Below are 6000 nucleotides of genomic sequence, written 5' to 3'. Positions count from 1 at the left end.
GCTTTGGGGGGGCAAGCCAGGATGAGCAGCTTCAAGAGCGGTCAGGTTCACATTTTCCATCAAGTCTGCATCAGGGCCAACTGAGACCACATAGTTTATGGAATGATTTTTCTAAAAATTGTGCAGAACGCAGCAGGCAAGCACAATATGATTTAGTTTATATTCCGCCATGTGTATTGGCATCAAAAATAGGCAGAACCGGCTGACCATTATCCTGAAAGTGTTCTCCACTACTCTACCACACATTAAAGATCCTTTGATACGGGGTGAGGGTCCTCATCGGGAAAGGCCGCATCAGGTGGTTTTCCAGAGCAAACGCCTCATCCACAACGAAAATGAATGGGAGTACTTCGGCATTCTCATCTGGAGGTGGCAAGCCCAGACTGCCACTCTGGAGACGCCAGTAGAATTCCATCTGCATGAACACTCCACCATCCGACATACAGCCATTTTTCCCCAAGTCCACATACAGGAAGTCATATGTCGCTGACACCACTGCCAACATCACAATGATATTATACCCCTTGTAATTATAATAGTAGGACCCTGAGTTGGGGGGTGGGACAATGCGGACGTGTTTCCCATTAATTGCACCTCCACAATTGGGAAAGTCCCAACGGCTGACAAAGTGGGAGGCCAGAGTCTGCCATTCCTGTGGCGTTGAAGGAAACTGTGGAGTAAAACAAGAAAAAAATTATTCATTTTGCACATCAACATTGCAAGCACATTAGACACAAACATTATTGGCCAAGATCAGTATAACATTTTTGGAAATTAGTATTTAAAGCCTAAAGTATAAGGTCCCCTTATCAGATTGCCCCATCTGATGGCCCATTGCAAAAAATTAGGGGGGGATGTTTTGGACAGGTAACCCTCTCCACTTCATTGAGAGCTGAATGCATAAATAATGTGTGATACTTTGGCCAGCCCCTCCTTACTTACACTATTGGCAGCCCACCGGACAGGTAAAAAGTGTCATAATACAAAAAAAGGAACAAATGGAAGCACATTTTGACATTCTGCTATTACCTATTAAGATAATAATAGGAGAAAAAAAAAACTTTAAACTGTAGCATTTGAACGTATCGAGGCACGCCCTTGCACTACATGCTTTGGTGAATTCATCCATAAATCTGACCAGAAAAAAGGTAGGTATAGTGTGTATTGGGTTTGGCAAAGTCAGCAGATAGAAGATTGCTATCAGCTGACCTAGCAGTTGGGGGGAGGAGGGTTCCTAATGAGTTTGGTCCAACAAAAAAAAAATTGGCACTCTGCATGAATTTAAGCACACACATAACATTTGTACACATTTTAGGGGGTGTTTAGAGGAAAGCAATACTATGGAGCTGAAAAATACATTGCTAAGTGACTAGGCTATAGGTTTATGGCCCCAGAAGAGCATGCTGGGGAAGTTAGTGAAGGCAAATATGCATGAAGGAAAAAAAGGAACTTGAAAAGCTTCCAGCATGCATGAGGACAAAGAGGCACAGCATATCAATTAAAGAATATTGCATTCATGGTAATTAGGGAATGAGGGAAGAAATCCAATACATTAGCAAACATTAAATACCTAGAATTTGATGTTAAAGGAGAAAACGTACCTTAATAAAGTCCTTCTGCAGGACCTGAATTATGGCAGAACAGGTCTCTGGAATAATGATTCCCAGAGCCTGGGGGGAGATGCCTGTCGAGAACTTGAGGTCCTGAAGACTTCTCCCTGTCACCAAGTAGCACAATGTGGTGATGAGCCTCTGCTCCAGAGTGATGGCTTGCCGCATGCAGGTATCCTGCCTGCTGATATAAGGGGAAAAGCCAGAAGACGGTGAAAAACGGGATCTGTCATCCGGAGATAATTCCTGAAATCATCAGGATTATTCTCCATGATCTCACGAAGCAAAGGCATGTGTGAGAACTGGTCATGCTGGAGCAACCAATTCTTGGTCCACGAACTCCTCCTCGCCCTGTTCATGGAGGCAAGGCCTGAAAGAATGAACTGAAAACCAGAAAAGAGCAGACAATAAGCACTGAAAATCAAAGCGTACTATATACCAAGATACAGTCCACAATGACCAACAAATGCTAACTGACTACACGCACTGATAAGCAGATACGCACCGACAAGCACAAACTGAAGAGCAGTAACGATCTGAAGCACAAATCTGAAAAGCATGAATCGTCTCTAACCAAACTTCTACTAACACGCGATAAACACGAGATCAACAGAAGGAGCTCAAAGGGTGCCGGACATATTGCTGAACTTCCCTTTTCTAGTCCCGTCGTACGCTGCTTACGTCACCACGTTCTTGGCAACCAGAAATTCCCACAACTTAGTCCGACCGTGTGTATGCAACACCACTCCTGGATCACTTCCAGACTAAATTTGTCTGAATTTATCTGACGGATTTGGTTGTCAGAATGTCCCACCATGTGTACAAGGGCTAAAAGTTATAGAGCCTACAAGCCATGCTACACGTTATTGAAAATGTATCAATCCTAATGCACTGATGGCCTATCTCATTTCTTGAGGCCCTAAAATGTCAGGACAGTAAAATAACCCCCCAAATGACCCCTTTTTGGAAAGAAGAAAATCTGAGGTATTTAATAAGAGGCATAGTGAATTTTTTGAAGTTGCAATTTTTCACCCACAATGCTTTGGAAAATTAAGAAATATATTTTTTTTTTCTTCACTAAATTGTCATATTTACAAGTTATTTCTCACACATGGTGCAGGCATAATTGCAATTACACCCCAAAATACATTCTGCTATTCGTCCTAAGTATGGCGATACCCCATGTGTCAGACTTTTCCACAGCCTGGCAACATACAGAAGCCCAACATCCATGTAGCACCATCAGGTGTTCTAAAGGCATAAATTGCACATTTCATTTCCTGAGTACCTATCACAATTTTGAAGGCCCTGGAGCAACAGGACAATGGAATTACCCACAAAGTGACCCCATTTTGGAAATAAAACACCCCAATGTATATTCTATGAAGCATAATGAGTCTTTTGAACATGTCATTTCTTTCCACAAGCTTTTTGGAAAATGTGGAAAGAAAATGAAAACCTATTTTTTTTCTCACAAAATTGTCAATTTATAAAATCTTTCTAACACATAGCCTGCACATAGCCAAAATTATACCCCAAAATACATTCTGCTACTCGTCCTGAGCATGGCGATACCCCATGTGTCAGACTTTTCCACAGCCTGGCCACATACAGAGGCCCAACATCCATGTAGCACCATCAGGTGTTCTAAAGGCATAAATTGCACATTTCATTTCCTGAGTACCTATCACAATTTTGAAGGCCCTGGAGCAACAGGACAATGGAATTACCCACAAAGTGACCCCATTTTGGAAATAAAACACCCCAATGTATATTCTATGAAGCATAATGAGTCTTTTGAACATGTCATTTCTTTCCACAAGTTTTTTGGAAAATGTGGAAGGAAAATTAAAACCTATTTTTTTTCTCACAAAATTGTCAATTTATAAAATCTTTCTAACACATAGCATGCACATAGCCAAAATTATACCCCAAAATACATTCTGCTACTCGTCCTGAGCATGGCAATACCCCATGTGTCAGACTTTTCCACAGCCTGGCAACATACAGAAGCCCAACATCCATGTAGCACCATCAGATGTTCTAAAGGCATAAATTGCACATTTTATTTCCTGAGTACCTATCACATTTTTGAAGGCCCTGGAGCACCAGGACAATGGAATTACCCACAAAGTGACCCCATTTTGGAAATAAAACACCCCGATGTATATTCTATGAGGCATAATGAGTCTTTTGAACATGTCATTTGTTTCCACAAGTTTTTTGGAAAATGTGGAAAGAAAATGAAAACCAATTTTTTCTCACAAAGTTGTCAATTTAGAAGATCTTTCTAACACATAGCATGCACATAGCCAAAATTACACCCCAAAATACATTCTGCTACTCGTTCTGAGTATGGCGATACCCCATGTGTGAGACTTTTCCACAGCCTGGCAACATACAGAAGCCCAACATCCATGTAGCACCATCAGGTATTCTAAAGGCATAAATTACACATTTCATTTCCTGAGTACCTATCACCTTTTTGAAGGCCCTCGAGCACCAGGACAATGGAATTACCCACAAAGTGACTCCATTTTGGAAAGAAAACAACCCAATGTATATTCTATGAGGCATAATGAGTCTTTTGAACATATCATTTCTTTCCACAAGTTTTTGGAAAATGAGGGCATGTGGCCTAGTATGGTTCAGGAGGGAGGGTGCTCTATTGTCCCCCCCTTTTCCTGTGGCCTGCCAGGTTGCATGCTCGGATAAAGGTTCTGGCATGGATTCTTAGGGGGAACTCCATGCCATTTTTTTTTTTTATTTGGCGTGCAGTTCCCCTTAAAATCCATACCAGATTCAGGTCTGGTATGGATATTTGGGGGAACCCCACGTTATTTTTTTTTAATTTGATGCGGGGTTCCCCTTAATATCCATACCAGACCTGAAGGGCCTGCTAATTGAATTTGGGGGAACTCCACGCTTTTTTTTTATCAATGACTTTCAATGACTGTTCTCTGTATTACTGGGAGCCGACAATTCATTATAGCCACGAGTGATTTTAAATGACTTTTTTTCCTGCAGAAATTACACTTTGTGCAGGGACAGTTCTAAGCACGGGGAACATGCACGCCTTTACAGGAATACTATAGACACCCCCCAGGTACGAAATTTAAAGGAATATTACACTTTTATTGTTTCACATTAAGCATTATTAAAATCACTGCTCCTGAAAAAACTGCAATTTTTAAAACTTTTTTTTGCATTGATACATGTCCCCAGGGGCAGGACCCAAGTCCCCAAACACTTTTTAGGACAATAACTTGCACATTAGCCTTTAAAATTAGCACTTTTCATTTCTCCCATAGACTTGTACAGGGTGTTCCACGGCTTTTCGAATTTGCCGCAAACACCCCAAATTGTTCACTGTTCGCCGAACAGGCGAACAGGCAATATTCGAGTCAAACATGAGTTGAACGTTCGAGTCCCATAGACTTTAATAGGGTTCTAAAGTTCACACGAAGTTTAGGTCTGTTCGCAGGTTCTGGTGTGAACTGAACCGGGGGGTGTTCTGCTCATCCTTACCAACGGACATAAAAACATGTAATACGCGTGGGGGATGGTCAGTTTTGTGTGCAGACATAACTCATAGACACGTGCAATTCATTTAGTTATGAATTTGTTTTTTAACAAATTTTGACAAATTTGTTAATTTCCGAATTTTTCAATTTCCAAATTTAGAATTTCCAAATTTACGAATTTTAAAAATTTCTGAATTTTATAAATTCAGAATTTAAAAATTTTGGAAATTCAAAAATGTTTTGATTCAAGAATAAGAATGAAAATTTGAAAACCCAAAAATCTGACATAATAACTAACTAATATTAAATATTAAATTATAGCTATTGGAATTTCCTTTCAAATGTGTCTGTTAGTGAATGTTAAATTGTTACATTCACTAACAGACACATTTGAAAGGAAATTCCAATAGCTATAATTTAATATTTAATATTAGTTAGTTATTATGTCAGATTTTTGGGTTTTTCAAATTTTCATTCTTATTCTTGAATCAAAACATTTTGAATTTCCAATTAATAAATAACAATATTAACCACTTGCCTACTGGGCACTTAAACTCCCCTCCTGCCCAGACAAATTTTCAACTTTTGGTGCTCTCACACTTTGAATGACAATTACTCAGTCATGAAACACTGTACTCAAATTAATTTTTTGTCCTTTTTTTCCCACAAATAGAGCTTTCTTTGGTGGTATATGATCACCTCTGGGTTTTTTATTCTTTGCGCTATAAATGAAAAAAGACCAAAAATTTTGAAAAAAAACACATTTTTCTTTGTTTCTGTGATAAAATTTTGCAAAATATTAATTTTTCTTCATACATTTTGGCCAAAATTTATACTGCTACTGGGGACAGATGGGCACTTTATTT

Source organism: Lithobates pipiens, unplaced genomic scaffold (assembly GCF_037356315.1).
Source record: "Lithobates pipiens isolate NorthernLeopardFrog02 unplaced genomic scaffold, aLitPip1_a1.2 Scaffold_6, whole genome shotgun sequence".
NCBI lineage: Eukaryota > Metazoa > Chordata > Amphibia > Anura > Ranidae > Lithobates > Lithobates pipiens.
This window is presented reverse-complemented; position numbering follows the sequence as displayed.